Here is a 20,766-nt window from a genome sequence, read left to right as displayed (position 1 = left end):
CCCAGGATTCGTAGCAATGACCCTGAACTTTTTTATAATTCTGTTATTTATGAAAAGGCCCTGGGACTATACTCTTCTGTACCCTGCAGATCTTAGTGGCATCCAAAGGCATAAACAAAATTTCTGTATGTTCTAACTCTACCCTGGTCTTATTTATTGTTTGCATTAGTAGAATCATAAAAATAACTTTCAATAGGTTAGCTCTCTAAAAAGTGTTTTAATTTGCACTATTTAAAAACCTTGTAGTTATTCATCAGAGATCATCAAAGCTGAAAGATAACCAATGTGTTTGATTTTGCCTAATTTGCTATCATAGTTATAAAAAATGTTGACAAAAGGAAATTCCCAATATCACCAAAACAAATCCCTTTAGAATTTTTCCAATTCATTGCATATTCATGAGCACTTTGTCCTAGAAAATAATAGTCTCTATTTATCACATGACCACATTAGTAAATCTATTAGGTTAGGTATCTTGCCTAGTTGTTTGTATCTGAGGACATTCAGAAGGCTTCTATCACATAGAAGCTTGCAGAGCCATCACTGCAATAGGAATTAAAACAACTTAGTTGTGTTTTTATGTACCAATTACACTAGAAAAAATTAATGATCATGGTAAAATTCAGTGTTGATAGCACTTTAGGCAGTACATTGATTGCTAATGGCACTGTTAGAGAATTTAGTCTTTCTATTAATCAATCAGATATTCTCCAAAAAGAGTTAAAAAATATCTGTCATTTGACCACGGATTTACCAAAGAGGAAAAAGAAATTCAATTTTAAGTCATTTGCTGAATCACAGATTTTTTTTTTTTACATCAAAAAATCATAAATAGCCTAGATCTCACAGAGAATAAAGTATAACACATAAACATCCAGGAATTGAACACTGAGAAGATGTTTTAGGGTAGTTTGCATTGCTTCCCAAATCTGGCTGCATATTATAATCACCAAGGGAGCTTTTTACTTCCTTGTCTGATGTGCCTTCTCCCAGACGGTGTATTTATCTGGAACTCACGGCATAGAGGAGGCTCATGGGATGGGGAGTATCAGTGCGGCCATTGACAATGTTTGCCATTATGGGTCTTGTGGGAGATCAGACCTAAGTGATAATTGTTTGGTTTACAAAGCCGTTCACCACGCTTGAGTCCATAGTTATTCTCACATGAATGCATGTCCCTGCTATGCTCCATCAGAATGAAGATAGTCCTTGCATTATGCTTCATGGTATGATGCTGAGAGTGCAGTGGGCTCCTCTGTGGAGCCAAGAGCTGGACATCCTGGCTGCCCACTCTATACAGCTTATTTCCTCCACCCCAAATCTAGTTAGGTTAATAGCACTTATCCCAGCAGTGTGAACATTGTGTTTTTTGTCTTTATCTTCAAAGTGGATGAAATAACAAAGGTGCAGTGAAGCTCTTATTCGAATACTTTTCAGAGCTGAGATCATAAAGCTATACCATTTTATTTCATATTTTCTGTAAGAAGCCATAAATACATGAAAGTTGGAGTTACAGACTCTTCCCCCTTCTCGATGTCTGTGGCTACTGGTAGTGATATTGTCAACGATACCGTTTATCTAGTACTATTTGGCAGAATAGTTGGTCTTTGCTCAGTGGACTGTCTAGTTGGAAGAAAGAGTCTGACTACCTTTTTGTCGACTGATGGTAATTTCATGTACCCATATATATATACACACAAGATGAAGAGCTAGAAAGTATTCAGGTCAGAGGTGGTTGTTGAATTAAGCTACAGTATATGATTCTTTTTTTTTTTTTGTCTTTTTCCGTGACCGGCACTCAGCGCACCGGCCATTCCTATATAGGATCCGAACCCGCGGCGGGAGCGTCGCTGCGCTCCCAGCGCTGCACTCTCCCGGGTGCGCCACGGGCTCGGCCCCAGTATGATTCTTCAGTCAAGCTGCTTTAACTGCATTTGAATCACTTGCCACTGGAGGGCACTATTAGAATGGCTTTGGGAAGAGGCAGCCTGGAAGAAAGTAGGTGTAGGGTGGAGTGGGATTGGGGGTGGAGGAAGATCTGGAGGCAAGGAGCTTGGTATTGAAAGCCTCGAGATTCTTTTTTCATGGCTAATGACGTGTGCAGGTCCTCTGCTGTCTAGTGGAGGAGGACTTGAGCCATATTGGCTTAGGAGGAGCTGCTGTGTGTGCATCACAGTACCAATTCACAGTGGAGTTTGTGAAATCCTAAGGTGTTTGATGGTGACAACTGCAACTTATCTCAGGCAATGCTGGAGACTCACGTGGTGGGTGAACAGAATTCTGAACTAGGCTGGGGTCTCAGGAGATAGGTCTCCTTGTGGGAGCAGGCAGGGAGTTTCATGGTAAGGGACACTGCTGTGAGAGCCAACTAGGGCATCCTTCTTTAGGGTACAGACCGTTCCCATGGGTGAGTGAAGCACAGAATTTGAGTTAAAGGGTCTGCAACAGTGCTCAGGCAAAAGGGAGTGAAGAAAGTCCTTGAGACAAGACTTTGAAGAAAGGAACTATTTTACTAGTGACTGCTAAGTAAAACAAGATTATATTCTTGGGAGAAGACATCAAATGTAAGGGTTTTGTTTTGTTTCTGTTGTTGTTTTTGCTTTTTGTTTGTAAACTAGAAAGGAAAGCAACGTGTGTATTTTTTTTTCCTTAATTTTGTAGACATTTTTTTCTACTTTTTTTTGATTGAAACATAGTTGATTGTACATATCTGTGGGGTACAGAGTTGAATATCAATGTCTGTGTGCAATATGCAATGCTCAAATCAGGATAATTAGAATGTTCTTCACTATACAGTGTAATTGTTTTTCTTGTTCCTTTACCAATTCTTTTCTTACCTCCTTCCCCCTCCCCCTTTCCCACCTCTGGTAACCTCAGTTCTGTTCTCTCCTTTTGGAAGTTCAACATTTTATTGTGATTGTTGTATCTTTCTTTTTTTATTTTTTCAGCTCTCACTTATGAGTGAGGACATGCAATATTCCTCTTTCTGTGCCTGGCTTATTTCACTTAACATAATTTTCTCTAAGTTCATCCATGTTGCTGCAAATGGCAGTATTTCATTCATTTTTATGGCAGAGTAGTATTCCATTGTGTAAATACACCACATTTTCCTTATCTAGTCATCTGATGATGGACATTGGTTGGTTCTATATCTTGGCTACTGTAAATAGAGCTGCAATGAACATGGGAATGCAGGTATCCCTTTGACATGATGATTTCTATTCCTTTAGTTATATACCCAGCAGTGGAATTGCTGGATCATATTTTTCAACTTTAAGAATTTTTCTCTTTTGCTAAGGATAGAGACGTAAATTTGCGTTTGGTGCAGATTATGCCTTTGCTGAAGAAGCCAAACTAATTTTTTTTTTTTTTGGTTATACAAAAGTGAAATGGAGACATAGTCCAGACTTGAGGATTCCTGAGGCACTGTGATTTGCTCTATATGGCAGACAAGATTTCCCAGCTGTGCCTGTGTCCTTGAGAGAAATATGTCTATTAGAAACACAAATCTAAAACAAACTATGCCTGAAATCTGCTGCTTCATCATATGGACAAAGATTCTGCAGGAAGGATGTGTGGCAAGCCTGATCTTTACCTTAGTTATAGAAAATAATGAGACTTGGTTTGGATAAGCTCAAACTGGGCTGATATGTTCACATCCCAAACATCATGTCACTTCAGCCTGTATTGATGTTGGAGTGTTGGGTTCTAGTATAGCTCAGTCAGGTTCATGGTGGGGCCCTCACCCACGTGGGTAAGAAGACCTTGGAGGTTAAGTTTTCCTTTGAAAAGAATTTACTTGTTTTATCAATCATCCTGGGATAGGAAGTGAGACGAGGTGGGTAAGTGTGGGAAAGAATGAAGGTAATATGACCTCTCTGCTTTATGGAGCCTGTCCAGGATGGTCTGGGCCAGACATCTTTCAGAGTGGGACTGTCCAAACCAAAGGATGGGTCTGCTCTAAGAAGAGATAAACCTAAAAATGGTTATAAGTTATTGTTGTACTTTTTTTCATTTCTCTCACATTTAAAGTACTGTTAAAATCAGAGCAGTGCTGTTCATGCTTGGGACAAAGAAGTGTGGCAGAGAGCAGTACACACCGAAGGGAGTTAGTAATCCCAGCCTTTTAGGCAACTATCTACAGCAGGACAAAGGTTGAGCCCAGAAGTGACAAAAGGACATATCTGTGGAACACTTAATTGCCCTCCAGGGACTCATGGTTATATCTGGAGGATGGCAACCTGTTAAGAGGAGACTTCTTGCAGTTAAGCAGGATGGGGGCTTTAAATCATTACAGCTGACATAATTAAACCCTTCAATGACCTCCCATTGGAGAGTTAAAACTCAAATGGTAATTGAAGCCTACGAGGCCCTCTCCATCTTTACATCAGGTAATTCCTTAGTTATTATGTTTCAGACACCCTGGCTTCTTTTAGTTTCTTGATCAAGCCAATCCCTCTCTAGCTTTGGGGATTTAGCCATGTTGTCTCCTCTGTATAGAAAGCTCTGATCCCTCAAGGCTGGTTTCTTTTTCTCATACTTCAAATCACAGCTTAATTGACGAGTCCTTAAAGTAGTTAAATTACAACAGTACTTAAGTGCAATCTCTCTTCTCCTTCCCTGCTTTTTTTCTCCCACAGCACCCTGTTCATTTAATTCACAGCCCGTCACAATTATAAATATATATTTGTTTGTTAATTACCTATATTCCCTACCAGACTACAAAACCCATGAAGGCAGGGGATATGACAATTTAAATAAGTTGCTACATAATGAGGTCCTAATTGCAGTCCTCTGATCAGGGTAGGCTCTTAATACAAATTTTTGAATAAATGAATAATGTGTGACCTCATTTTAGTAGTCAGACTGGCATGGCTAAGGGACAATTATGTTACATAAAGGTTATTTTCAGAAGCTTCATATTCCTGTACCTTTCTTCTGTCTGCAATGATGCCATACTTTTAAGAGAGACCTGCCTACCCATTTGCCACATGCCTAATGGCATGATAAAGATTAAAATCCCAATTTTCAGCACTTTAAAAACAACTGAATGAGATTCTTTTTCATTTTACTTCTGTTCTACTATGACTTCACTTTTGTTTCTTCCTGTTTTTAGTCTTGGGCTTCATCTACCACCTTTCAATCCACCTGTGACCCCAGCCTTGGTTTTGGTTTTCTCAACTTCATCTTTTATACTCTCTAGGGACTGGTTTGCACTCAACCTTGACCGTTTCTATCACTGGCCCTCTCAAGTTTATTACCCTGGCTTAGCTATGGGTCAGGACTTGAACCCCAGTGCATCTTGTCTGATCTTTACGTGATCCCTTACCATAGTCATCGTGTAGGTGAGAAAGGCCAGATGTGTTTCTTGCTCAAGAGTTGTGGTGTCTTCAGCAAGTATGTATAAATCATGATTATGTCCCAGGAGTCTGTTCTGTGAAAATAACATCGCACTTCTCCTCACAGTGCCTCTTTCTTCTTTTCTCTCTTGACCAGTGCTCCAGCCACAGTAGATAGCTCCTGCATTTTTGGACTTGGATACAGCACCACACTTTGGGCCAGGGGTTCTGGTTTCCTGAGATATCTCAGGGGACTGCATAATGGAACCCAAAAGTGCAGGGGAGCTAGCTAGCTCTCATGGTAAGACCAATGTGAAATGTGAGATAGGAAGGAGCTAGGCAAAATTCCCCTCCTTTCCTGCTCCTGTGGGCTACTCCAAGACTCACTTCCTCTTTGCAGCCCTTTTGGAGAACTCCTGTCTGCTGAATGATCTGCTGTGTCATTTTGATGGTTACTGTGAAGGGAAAGTGTATGTAATAACAATTTGGAACACATCACATCATGCTATACCCTCCCCCCTTTCCATCCTTCACTTCCCTTTATCTCTTACCCATGCTATCCTGTGCTTCCACCTCCCGAGTAAAATAGAGATGTCCCCAACTTATGATAATGCAACTTAACTATTTTTGATTTTACGAGGGGCAAAAGCAATACACATTTAGCAGAAACTGTATTTTGAGTACCCATATGACTGTTCTGGTTTTCACTTTCAGTAGAGTAGTCAATAAATTACTTGAGTTATTCAACACTTTATCATAAAACAGACTTTGTGTTAGACAATTTTGCCCAACTGTAGGCGAATGTAAGTGTTCTGAACACTTTTAAGGTAGGCGAGGCTAAGCTATGATGTTTGGTAGGTTAGGTGTACTAAATTCATTTTTAACTTAATATTTGCAACTTACAATGGGCTTATCAGGATGTAACCCCATCATAAGTCAAGGAGCATCTGTATTGCAACTTAATCTTTTCTTCATTCAGATTTGAATTCTGTAGTGTGCCCAGAATGGGTCAGCAGAGCAGTAATTCCAATAAAGAGTGACTAGAACCAATATATGAAGCAAAAAGGGAGAGTAGCAGATCATGAAGTGTGATTTCAAGGAAAACGTCTAGGTGAATTTTAAGTAAAGGCTTGCAAACAGTGGGAATTGCAGTAAGAGTATGTGATTCAGTTATCAACTTTTTAAATGCAATGAAATATTTTAAATAAAGTAGGTAAATAACATCCTGGGTAACAGAGGGAATTGTCCCATAATTTGGATTAGCCAACAACTTAAAGGTTTTTTCCAATAAAAATAAACCTCTCTTTTTTTTGTTAAGCAGGATTTCTTTTAAGTAAAGCTGTCATAAAAATGTTGGCTATCAACTGTTTATGGTAAGAGGCAGCACATTGTTTTTTGGGGGGGTGAGGAGGGGGCCTTTAATTCTTAGGATGTGTGACTTAACAGTGCAACTATAGCTTCCTAAGGGCTTTTCTCTATTAGACAAAGAAGGATGGTAAAATATCCTTTTGTGAAGACCAAGTTGTGTCATCCAAATACGTTTCCCCCAAATATTAGTAGGTATAAGTCTATTTCTGGAGCAAGCCGTGATTGACCGCTGTTATGCTGCTCCCTGTGCCTAAAACACCTTATCTAAAGAAGCATAATCAGAATAATTGCCTATGTCCCTAGAGTTCTGTGAAAATTAGATAATGTCAGCAAAAGTGCTTTTAGCTGCTATAGTGGTATTATGACCTTTATCCTCCACTTAAGAGTTGCTCTGAAAATAGTTCCATGATAACCTCTCATTAAAGTTTTTTGAGTCTGTTTCAAGCCAATGATATGGAAAGACAGTAGCCATAGACCTGTAAAATAACTGGTAGGTAGAGTTTAGGGATAGGAAAAGAAAAAGAGATCTGCAGCTTTTGACCCAAAAGTTGGCTCAGTTCCTTCCTACCTTCCATCCTTCCTTCCTTTCTTCCAACAAATATTTGTTATAGGACAAAAGTATTGATATATGATTACCAGCCTTTCCCCTTTCTTTGTACTTGAAAGGAGATTCTGTGTTGGTCACACAGTCTCTTATCCTCCTCTGCCCTCTGAGAAGCTGCCTTCTTTGCCAGATCAGTTCTCTGGGGGTTGAGAATTCAGATGAGAGGAAAGGGGGAAAAGGGAGAATGACAGGCCTTGAGCAGGGGCTAAGGGATAGATTTTTTCCAGGGTAGTTTGGGTGTATTAGAAATAAAAAGGTGGCTGAAATGAGTGAAGAAAGTGGTAAGGAGGGGAAACTTTTTAGAAAAAGAAATTATTCACATATATCTATTTTAATGGGTAAAAGAAATCAAGTAAAGAATTTGAGCTATTATGGAAATTTTTTTTTGAGGAACTGTGTTTCTTGAGCTGTTATAGTTTTTTAATGTTCTTAAAATGAGTTGGATTTAGATGCCAGAGAAAACACAGTAAAAATAGGAATAAGAAAGAGAAGTAGGCACATAAATAATGAATAGCAAAATTGTTAAAGTGGCTGTGATAGAAATACATACAGGGTCCTTTGGAGGCAACAAGGAGGGAGTCACCATTTCTATATGGAAGGGGACCATAAAGGGGTCATTGCAAGTCCAGTTTTAAAAAGTAAAACACACAAAACCCTTTTTCTCCTGATCGTCAAAGAAAAAAATGATACAACCACTTCAGTGATCTTAATTATTGTGATTAAACTATTCTCCCCTTGTTATTATAGGGGTTCAGAAAGCAATACAGATGAGGCTGAAGTGTTATTTAAAAATAGTTTTCTTTGAGAAAGCTTTATTTTTTTCAGTATCTCACAGCATCCGCACAGTGTGAAATTATTTTAAAAATGAATCACCTGATTCTAGCCATTGTCATTTCCTACTGGAATGCAGGGGAGATGGTATCACTAGTTCATGGGTAGATCCTGCAGTTCCTCAGGGTACATTTTAATTAGCCACTATCAGTGGAGGGTGACCTAGAAGAAGCTGAAAACCCAGATGTATTTGCCAGGTATATTGTGGAGTGTGCACAAATATCAGAGAGACTGTTGTATCAGAGAAGCGCTTAGGTAAATTTCCAAGTCATGTATTTATGATTTTATGAATATTTTTGTACCAACTGCTATTTATTTTAAATTACACCTTTTTCAATGTAATTTTTTTCTTTTTATAAAAATGCATTTGCCACATAATTTTTGGAAAATGAAAGAAAAAGAAAGATGCCACTTAGAAAAAGAAAGACAGCTCCCTTTCTCTTCTCCGTTCTTTGCTACCATATAAAAGGAGCATGCAGTGGTTTTAACAGCAGAAAGAATGCTGGGGTTCAGAGTCTCATTCTGCCTGTTACTAACCACATGTCCTAGGGCAAGTTACTTTAACTTCTCTGTGCTCCAGTTTTCTCATCTATAAAATAGAGATATAAGTAATGTCTACCTCCCAGGTTTTGTTTATGAGATTTGCTATGAAGCTTTAATGAGCCAATATATGTAAAGCATTTAGAGTAATAACTGGCTTATTGTATGCTATGTAAGTGTTGGCTATTATTAGTCGTAGTTAAGAACACAGGTTGTTGAGCCAAACTGCCCAAGTGTGAATCTCAGCTGATGTGACTTAGGTTGTTCAACTTGTCAGTGTCATAGCCTCATCATTTTAAAAGTGGGCGTTGGAACAGGCCCCACTTCTTATGTGTTGTGAAGATTAAATGATTAAATGAGTTAATATATGTAGGTCACTTAAAACAATTATTCATTACCAGCTGTATTATTTATTAAAATATATTTTGAGTACTTACTCAAAATAATGTGTGGGAAGCTATGCTACATATAAGGGATCAAGGTAGATAAAATCTCTCTTCTCATATTTGCAGACCACTGAGAGTCATAATTTCAACCAGTAAATAGTATTTCAATGTAAAGAGAAATTTGAAGAAGGATGAAGAGCTATGAGAATATATATCAGAGGGACCTAGCATAGTTGTCTGGGAGTATTTCTTTGAATATGTGATCATTTGACCCAGACTCTGAATGTGAATAGCAATTCTCAAGGTGAGGGGCGATGTGTATGTGTATGTGTGTGTGGCAAAAAGAGGCTGGGTTGGGAAACTGTTCCAGGCAACTTAAGTGGAAAGGATCTTGGTATATTTAAGGCATTAAAAAAAAAATTCCTGTGCTTAGAGAATAGAGGGGGAGAGTGATACAAGACAGGGCTGCTGATGTAAGCAAAGGACTTATCAAGGAGGACCTTGAGAATGTCAACCTTTTCTTAAGTGTAATAACAGGAAACTATTGAAGGGTTTAAAGTAGAGGAGTGACATGACCAATGATTACCTTTTACTAATAATATCTCTAGTTTTAACTTTATGGATAAATGCATATTCACATATACATTTTTAACAGAAGTATGATCATCATGGTAATAATACCTTTTCATCAGAATTTTTCATTGAAAAAATACAGCGTCAGTTAAAACATAGGTAATGTAGGTTCATCAACTGTAACATACCACTCTGGTGGGGGTTGTTAAAAATGCAGGAGGCTATGCATGTGCTACTGTCAGGGCAGCGGGTGTATGAGAAAACTGTACCTTCCTCTCAGTTTTGCTGTGAACTTAGAACTGCTCCAAAAACATTAAAGTATTTAAATATATGTATAATTAGTATATATATCATCAGTATTTCTCCATCTTGCTATGCTTCTAAAATTATTTTTAACAAATGCATTAGATTACCTTGCAGAGATGAATGATAATTTATTTAAAAAATCTTCTGCTGGTGGATATTAGGCTGTTTCTCGTTCTTTTGATACCAACAATATAATAATAAACATATTTCTGCCAAATTAATGTATTTCTCTATTTAGGCCTAGTGTTTGACCCTAACAGAGCACATAGACTCTCCTAGATTTTCCTCATGAGCAACTGTTTGCTGTTAGAATTCTCCCTTTAAGTTAATTATAATTTGAAGGTCAGATCGGTATGAACATGCTGTATAGTATAAGTTCAGTATTAGAAACTTTAGGGAAGAGGAGGAGGATTTGGGCCAGGGACAGCTCTACCAGGTCATGCTTGTTTCTATGCTATTACTTCAAGCTGCTGTACCAGGGTTGAGGTTCTACTTTCAGCTTTCTGTTGGTCAGGCTCCAGACCAGATTGAATCTGCTGACCAACCTTCTACTTTGCGCTACAATCAGCTCAGAGACAAGACTCCACAATTTTTCTGTTTTGGATAGCTGCTACATAAATCCTATGGCCTTCCATCATGCTTACTTTCAAATACTACTGACCCACAGAAACAAAATAGGGTCCAAGGCATTTGATCTCTCTCTAGAGCATGTCATTAGCTTTATGTGCACGATAGTAGGCAGAATGTTTTCAAAGCATGTCATTTAGGTGACACCCTTCTCTAATGCCAGTGATTAACTGAGGTTTTCCTATTTCCTTAGCCATTTCAGTGGAGATCTGAGAGAGAATGCTGGGCTCACATCTTCCCTCAAGTCTCCTACCATAGTATTTAAATGTTGTTTATAAGCGCTTTAGTGACAGTAATTAAAAAATAAAATCCTTAGTTTTGACTTGATGTACTTAATTATTATGTGATTGTTAGTCAACAATTTATAGGCTAATTACTAAATGCAAAAATGCTGCATGACCTTGGGCAAATCATGTGTTATTTCTTTACTCAAATTTCTTACCAGCTGAAAGGTTCGATGTCAAGATCACTAAGGCTGTAATATAATCTAGAAGTCTCTATGTCACTCAATGTATGTTTTGCTGTATAAAACACCATCTATCCCAGATCCCTTCCTGTTAGAAAGAGCCTGGTTTTTTTTCTTTTACTTTGAAAAGCTAATATGATCTTGATCCTCAACCCATTCATTTTTTTTGCAGACATACATTGGAACATTGTGGAAGTTCTTGGGTAGAGAGAATAATTCATTGCCATTGAGGAGCTCTCAGACTGACGGAGGAAGCACTCAGGTAAGGAGACCCATTATAATTCAGCATGGAAAATGCAATAACAAATGAGGAGCAAATCCTTGAGGGAGATTGTGTTTTCTTGTCACACAAACATGGACAGTACAGATGAGGTAATTGCACCTTGAGGTTCTCAGCTAAAAGGATATATTTAAACAGACTTTAGAGGCAGACAGAAATGCATTTGAATCACCAGTCCACATTAACTGACATTGGTAATGCCAGTTTCAATCTCTTTAAGCCTCAGTTTTCCTTTCTGGAAAAATCAAGGTACTTAATATGTACTTAGCTGGGCTCTTATAAGGGTTACATATAAATGAAATACCTAGTAGACCTCCAGATAGAGAGATTTTGGTTCTTGTGTGTTTATTTATTCAATAAATATTTATTGATCCCCCACTGGGTATTGTAAATAGAGGAATAAGACATACAATGTCCTCCTTACAGAGCTTACACTTTAATGGTAGAATCAAATGATATACAAATAAGCAAATAAATAATACAAATAATAACAGGCTGTTATAAGAGCCATGAAGTAATTAAAGAAGTTTGTCTGAAAGAAAGCAAGGGGGTGGGCAGAGGAAAGCAGATAGGCTGGCCAGGAAAGTCCTCTCAGAGGACATGGGAGTTAAGCTAACACCTGAAAGGTGAGAAGAAACAGTGTGTGGTGGGGACAAAAGGAGGAATATTCTAGGCAGAGAACAGAAAATTGCATTTCTTCCTCCTCTTCCTCTCCTTTCTCTTGCTCTTCTTTTTTGTCTTCTTTACAGAGGGAATCACCATTCATATTTGAGGCCTCTCACTCCTGGGTTGTTTTGTTGTATAATAGAGACTTCAATACCAGGAGTTCTCAGTTGTTAAAAGTGAAGGTACCTCTCAGTACACAGGGTTTTCTTTAGATGTCTATCACTGAGATAAATTTAAAAAAAAATGATTTTACGGATTGATTCTGTCATTCTGAGTAAAGATGAGGTAAAGATACTGCAGTGGTACCCGATCATTTCTACTATTTACTCTTTAAAACTCGAGTTTTATAAAGCACCATCTACCTCAAAATTGCATTTAATTAAACAATGCTATTCTAATTTTTCTATTTGTTATTAATAAAAAGCACCAAGGCCAGTCAGAGTGCTTGGTTAGATCTCATCCCTAATTGAGGATATTCAAATTGAAGAAAGGATTTTATTTATTCTCTGTGTTACTAAGAATAAGAACATAGTTTCAAAAGGCTTTCGTCATATAAAAAATAACTCGAGGACATTGTTAGTACAGTTGAGGACCTTTAGAGGTCTGAAGGTGATGAAGCCCACTAGTCCTGAAGAACAAAGTTAGGCATCTAGAATTAAAATACTCTGATTTTAGTTTTTAACCTTTCCTCAAGATGATCTGTCTATAATTTTGGATAATTCTTTGAAAACACTCTGCATATGAATTATCCATACTAAACTTTCAAGTGTAGCTGTAACGGGGTCAGTTTGGCATTTGCTCTAAGGTTGTTCCTAAACCATAGCCTTTCACCTACTAATTTAAATTTGCCTTCTCCGCCACGAGATTGTAAATCTTTGAAGACACAGATAATGTCTATTTTTCTTTTTACTATGTCCCAAATGTACATAATAGGTAGTTCAAATTTTTTATGGTTCAAAAAAGTATGTCATCAGCCTCTAGCCTGGATTCTTTGTGTTGAACTTGAGTCTACGCATGAGGTCCGCCGGGGACTCATTCTTTTTTAATTTTACTTTCTGAAGGATTCTTTCAAGCACCCTGATGCACAACAAGTCAAATTGCCTGTACTCTATGACTTCATTTGTCTTGAAGTTTCCCATCACTTTTAGTTTAGAAGTCTAGCTTTCCTTGACCTTCAGTGAAACATTTATTATGTGAGCATTTTAATATTTGATATTTTATCTTTTAGCTTTTTCCCATTTGCTTTACATTTTATTGTAGTTTTATGGAGGAATGAAAAGGTCAAAACAAAGGAGCAGCCTGGTTGATAGCAGGTGCCCTAAATAAGAAGCTTCTTTTTCCTTATCGGCTCCTTAGAAATCCTCTTAACTTCTAAAAGTAGACATCTCTCTCAAGTCTAAGGGACCCACTTGATATCAAATGCAGTATGGGAAAGGCAGACAGATATCCCAGCCTCTACATTTCATAACTGACTTCCACTTAACTGAATTGCTAGATTAACTCATTCTATCAATTCCATCTGTAAAACTCATTGATGGATGCTCTGAGTAGTAGACTCTGATAGCCACTACTACCGCTTTCACCAGTTCAGTTACTTGCTGATCATTTACAAACAAATGACTATGGGCTGAATGTGTCCCCCAAAAGTTCATGTGTTGAAAGCTTGATTCCCATTGTAACAGTGTTAAGAGGGTGAGAAATTTGATTATGGTATTTGAAAGGTGGGGCCTTTGAGAGATGATTGGATTGTGAGGACTGTGCCCTTGTGAATATATTAATCCATTAATCGGTTAATGATTTCATGGGTTAACAAGGAGGGGCACTGGTGGCTTTGTAGGGAGAGCAGGTGAGCAAGTTAGCTCTATCTTCTGCCATCTTTATCATGTGATTGCCTGTGTTGCAATGGGACCCTGCAGAGAGTTCCCACCCAGAAGAAGGCCCTCGCCAGATGGGCCCCTTGGACCATGGGCTTCCTAACCTCTGAAACTGTGAGAAATAAATTTTGTTTCGTTATAAATTACCCAGTTTTAGGCATTCTGTTATAAGCAACAGAAAATGGACTAATATACCTATATACTCGTTATATTTAGTATTGTAATTTTATGATATAATTAATATTATACAACTGATGATGTATGAATGCTAAGTAAAATTATAGAGTTTATTAAAATCAAATTAAAAGGCTTGGAAAGATTCAATAAAGGCAGCACTCTAAAAAATTAGGTGTGGACTGCACAACTATAAAATATTGGGAAAATCATGCAAATCTAGAAAAATTTGCTTAGATAGCTTAGGTTGCTTCACAGTATCATTCAATTCTTCATTCACTTTAAAGAATGTAAAAGTTGTAGATGATGCATTACTGATGGAATGTAGGCAAAAATAACAATGGAACTTCTTTATTGGACCAAACAATAAAACAACACAAATTTTGGTCCTACATAAGAAAATGTTAAGAAACAAATGAGTAAGTATGTAGTTTATGTTAGTTAAAATACGTGTATAGCATTTATAAATTACTTGCAATGACTGTTCAATTAATAAAAACCTGTCTGGGTAGGATAAGAGGGTTTTACTGTACCAGCTCCTGAGAATCCAGAAGACTTCTGGATTAAAAAGAGAATAATAACCGCTAGCTAGAGCTGGAACTACTAGAACACTGTTTTTTCCTCATTTGGGTCCAGCTAATTGTTTTTAAATGGATTTTATTATTTTGTAGTACAGTAAAAATACCAAAGAATTTGTGATTAGAACATTGGGTTGAAATAATACTTTTCAACATGTACAAATGGTATGGTCTTGATCAAGTTTCTTACCTGGATAAAATCTCAGTTTTTTCAGCTATAAAAATGTAAATGATGGTCATACACACCGCACAGAATTGTTGAGAAGATTAAATGAGATAATATATATGCAAGATATTTCTGAAAATGTGGTCTTTCAAGAATTTGTTAAAAATATATTTTATATTTGGAAATAATGTCATTTAGTGCATACTTCTTAAGGTCACTCAGATTTGACTTATCTACTCTCAGTTGTAAGAAATAAATGAGAAATATGCTAAAGGAGAGAGGATCACACAATGTAATCTTTCCATAAATTTAACTAACAGATGAAATAATAAAGTTCAGCCTGGTGAACCTGAATATCTTTGGTAAATTATCGGAGTCCTATTTGCATTGGATTGCCTCTAGACTATGCCTGAATTCCCATCTGGCATGAATATTTAAATGCCTCTCTTTCTGTTTAGCAAGACCCAGCTTCCTTCTTTTATAACGGAAGCAAAATAAAAGCTGGCCTTTCCAGGACATTTCTGAATAGCACCTCCATCATGGGTTGTATCATACCCTTGCTAGGTAATTAATTGGCCACATTAGTTAACCAGATAAACCCCAAAACCTTGCAGTCAATCTCTGAGTAAGATCTTAGAGCACCGAAAAGTCAGGGCATCTGTACCACACTGACTAGGCCAATATCTAGACTTTTATTTACTTCTTAACTATGAAGAAACTATTGAGGAAAATTTTTAAAATCCTTTTTCTTTTTTTCTCTAGACACAAACTGAAAGCTATCTGTTATTTGAAGACACTATCTAAGAAGCAATTTAATTGTCTTACGTGATTTATATATATTTAATCTCAGAATGCCATATTTAAAGAAGAAAATATAGTTTGTTTTTGTTGTAATTTTAAGTATGTGAGTTTTAGTAGTGATGATGTGTTCTTTTTGTACTAGGATAATAAAACAAGTGAACATATAGGTTAAAATGGGAACCTTTTAAAATGCGATAGCAGTTTTACTCATCAGGCATTTGTGTCAGGTACAAAAAGCCTTTGGTCCTAGATAATAAAAGCACAATATTTTTGTAATCAAGTCAGTAATCCTTTCAAGATGAAAGTAGACCTTTTGGCTGGACAAATATGAAAGATAAATACCCTTTACCACTATTGGAATTCTGAAACCGTTGCCAAGGAAATGTAATTTTGACACTACAAGGTTGCTTGTTTCACAAGGTCTTATCGCTTTTTATTCTGTTAGAAATTTATTCATATTCTTAACTTGTCACAGTATATGATGTATACAATTACGTTATTTCAATTTATCTTCTATCTAGACTCCAGGCATGGCTACATGTAACCTGGTTCTAGCCCTGGTCATTGGATATCACTGGCAGTTCAAATCAGGAAGCAAAATAAACTATAGTTTTTCACTTCAAATCAGCGTAGTGGCAGTACATGGTCTAGTCAAAGCACCCTTTTAAAATTTGGGATCAAGATAAAATAAGCGCACTCTCTAAACCACCTTAGAAAGGACGTGTTTATGAATCTGGCGACATGGCCATTCTAAGAAGGGGACTCTAAGTTCCTAATAAGTGTGCATTATCACAGCTGCTTTAGAGCTCACAGGTCCATCTCTGCCTCATTTCCAACCTGTTTTTCAGTGGTAGAGGCCTGATATCTTCTTCTCCTAAAACCCAGGTACCTTTTTGGGCAAGAGCCTCTACTTCTAAGAGTCTAGATTTGATCAATTGCAAGACCCAGAGTTCCCATCTATCACCAGCCTAAGTCCTTATTTTCTAATCATGGATCTCGCTTTTCATAGGCTGATAATGGGAATGTCCATTACCTTAAGAAAAATTCTTCTCCAACTAATGGCGAGCGGTCATGACTTGTGGTCTCCCAACAGAACTGTGTCAAAAGAAATCAATAATATAAATTTTAGAATGTTTCCCAATTTTGAGTTATTAGACTAAAATAGATCGTGTCTTTTTAAATGGATGTTTCTCAGGGAGAGGGAGAAGCAAGGCCTGACAGTTTCTCCTGCAGTATTTCAGGTCTCTATTGCAGAACAGCTATGGGCACTTTACATTCACACAAGAACATTCCACTGTCTGCAGGCACAGCATAAAATTAAGACACAACTATTTCTCCAAGGATAGGTTGATACAGCCCATGCTTTCAAAAGCCATGTGGCTGAAGTATCAGGTTGGCTTCAGAAGAGCACAGAAAAGCTTATTAAAACAGATTCCTGGGACTTATAGGCAGAGATTCTGGTTTTGTATGTGTTTTAGAATATGCACATATTTTTAAAAGTGCTACAGGAGATTCTACAGTCAGTCAAGTTTGGTAAAAACTAAGTTGATGACCTTTTACATTGTCATACAGAGCCGGTTTCACAAATACACCATTTCCTCAAAGACCTTCCTTGGGGAGTTTCTTATTACAAATGATTAGACTGCAACCAAATTTAATTCACAGCTTCTTCTTCTGCAAAATAGATGATTACTTTGAATTGATGTTGAGGATGGATGCTTTTAGACTCCTTATCAAGTTCTAAAATTTTCTAAAACACTGTCTCTGAATTCCATGTGCTTCTCCTTTTCCTACTTCCTTCCAATTCTTTCAAGAAAAAAATCTCCCGATCACATAGGCTAAGAAAGGTAGCTCAGTCATGAGGTAAGAGCAATTCCTTCCAAATTTTGAATCACGTTATTAGATGTATGTTGTTATCAAAGATATCTGATCTTAAACTTTACTGTGATGCACATTTTATTTTCTCCAATGTGATTTTTAAAATATTTTTATCCTGGTTTTAGCCAATTATAATTAATGGAATTTTAAAGGTGGAAAATATGCATTTAACAATAAATAAATGGAAAAAAAAAACTTTTATCAAAATTAATTTAGGTGAATTCTATGTATTATTAATAGGCTAACTAATAGACACTTCATTTTTAAGGCTACTTGTAACTTTAACAATATTACAAGACTAACAACTTTTTTGGCAAATATTTACATATACAATATCTTCTTTAGATTATTTCAATAAATCAATATCCGTTTGTTCCTATAAATGGGCTTAATTATGGAATGAAAAAAATCTATATTTTAATCTTTGTGCTGCCAGACTTGTGTGATCTTGGAAAAGTCATGATTTCCTGAATATTCATTCACTGAACAATCTTTTTGCGTGACTACCATGCATACCAGGTCCTGTTATAGGCACATGAAACATTTTTTTTTCATGTGTAAAATGTGGGGACATAATCGGATTGTATTCAAAGTCTACTTCAGCTTTAAAACAATGAATCTGGGATAAAATTCACCCTTTCTCTTCAAAAAGGCAGCTTGGATTTTCTCTGGAGAGCTGAATTACAATCAGATATTTGAGAAAAGATGTGAAAAATAGCCATAACTCCCTTAGAATTGCTGAAGGTCCTTTGATGATTGTAATGGAAAATGAGTCAAATGGCATTTGGAGCTATAGGGAAAGGTTTAGAGAGGAAGGTGCACCCCAGGGCTCAGTCTCACGTAGAACAACAGCAAATTGATGAGAGTTGTCACAGCAACAGGAGCAGTAGCAGCTGCTGCTTCATCACTGAATACAGTGAACACACAGAATACAAGTACTTAGGGGAGTGGATCCAGAATGAGTAAAGCCACACACACACAAAGGGGAGTTCTGTAAAGCAGGCAAGCTAGCCCTGTGTGATTCTTCTTTTTGGATAATGCCCAGGGCCTCCAGAAGGGACTCCTATCCAAGTGTGGAGGTCCTATTTGTCAGTAGCAGACATTTCTTCAGGTATACTTTTCAGGACTCAAGTGACCTCCCCCCAAGGTGGACTGCCATTCTGGAATATGCCATGTGGTCAGAGAACCCCCTGCTCCTCATCTGAGGGTGGACCCAGGGCTCTCTTACTGTGACATCCCAGAAGGCACAGACCATCACATTTTCATGAGCACCCTGTCTGGTAGTAATCAGTTTGACCGGGGTTAGTTCTTTGCTCTTCTTTGTCCCTAAGCAATTAGCGTGGTGCTGGCTGCTGGTTCAGCCCTTATAAAGATGAGGAGAAATCATTCAAGATTGGAAATATCCAGTGACTGATCTTGGTCAATGATACAGATGTGCAGCTTATGAAGTGTGCATATTTAACCCCTGGGTGAGGTACTCACCTCAAACTCAAGTTAGAATTGTAGTAAGGGGGACCTTAAATATAAGATATTTCAAAAGATCTGAGTCATTATCATTTAACCAGAGACTGAAAGATTCAGACTGAAAGAGATAGAAGAAACATTCAAAGGAAGATTATTCCAGGCAGAGGGAATGGCAAGTTCAAAGGCCCTGAGGCAGGAAAAAACTTGGATGGTCAAAGAAAGAAAGATGGCCTGTGTGAATAGAGTTAGTGGGTGTGGGGGAGCATGGCTGTAGGGGATTGAATTATGTTCCCCCCAAACTCACTGAAGATTGAATTTTGTCCCACAGATTTTATGTATTAGAAACTCAGCCCTCACTGTGACTGTTAAGAGGCTGGGAAATCCTGTTACAGTGATTGAAAGGTGGAGCCTTGAAGAGGTGATTAGATTGTAGGACTGTGCAGTAGTGAATGGATTAAAAATGGTGGTCAGGGGAGTGGTTCTGTGGGCTTTAAAAGAAGAGGGGAGTCTGTCTCTCTCCCTACTCTCTCTGTTTCCACCATCTTGCAATGAGACCGCTGGGTGACTGTTGCCACCACCAGATGGACTTTGGATTTCCCAGCCTCAAAAACTGTAAGCAATACTTTTGTTTTCTTTATAAATCACCCAGTTTCAGGTACTTTGTTATAAGCAACAGAAACGGACTAATACAATGGTACAAGAAAAGAGTGTGGGGGTCTGATGAATCTGTTAGCAATGGAGATGGAGCAAAGTGAACACATTTATAGTATAGAGGGAGAACCCTGATAGATTGATTATAGTTGGTGAGAGAAAGAGAACAAAAGGCTGATATCTAGGCTGGTACCCTGACCAGCTAGGTAGATGGTAGTAAGATTTAATAAAATGAGGAAAAATGGAAAAAGAAATATGTTAAGGGGTTAGAAACAAAAATTCCATTTTGAACTATTTCCACAAAAATAAGCAAATAAATCTGTGGAAGGGAGTTAAAGTCTTGAAATAACTAGAATTATCAATAAGAAATAACAAGTATGCTATTTCAATAGCATAGGAAAAGGATGACTAAGACAATAACAAATATTGACATGATTGATTATCCATTAGGAAAAATAATAAGCTAAAGTCCTGTCTCATATCACATAAAAGTTAATTCTAGATGAATTAACAACTTAACCAGTGGTGCTTGGACAACTAAATATACGTACGGAAAAAGAAAAACTCAACCCTTACCTCATGCCTTATACAACAATTAACTTAAAATGGATCAGAGATATAAATATAAGACCTAAAAGTATTAAATGTTTAGGAAAAAACATAAAATAAAATTTTTATGACATTATGTTAGACAAACATTTCTTAAACATGACATAAAAGACAAAAACTAAAAAATTGATAAAATGTCTTCAAAATTAAAAACCTTTGCCCTTTGAAAGACACAGTTAAGAAAATGAAAAGACTAGCCACAGATTGCAAAGCCATAAAAAATATTTGCAAACCATATTTCTGACAGAGGACTTGCATCCAGAATATATAAAGAATACCTACAACTTAACAATAAGAGCAACCCAATTTTTTTTAAAAAGGAAAAATATTAAACAGACACTTCACCTGTGAATGGCAAATATATAAGCACACGAGCAGATGCTTGACAGCACTAGTTATCATGTAAATTCAAATTAAAACCATGGTGACACCACTGCACACTATTTGAATGGCTAAAATAAAAAATCCTGACAATAACAAGAGCTTGAGAGAATGTGGAACAACTGGAAATTCTATACATGTCTGTTGGGAATGCAAAACGGCATGGCTACTTTGAAAGACTATATGGCATTATTTTATAAAATT

This window comes from Cynocephalus volans, chromosome 17, assembly GCF_027409185.1.
Source record: "Cynocephalus volans isolate mCynVol1 chromosome 17, mCynVol1.pri, whole genome shotgun sequence".
Taxonomy (NCBI): Eukaryota; Metazoa; Chordata; class Mammalia; order Dermoptera; family Cynocephalidae; genus Cynocephalus; species Cynocephalus volans.
This window is presented reverse-complemented; position numbering follows the sequence as displayed.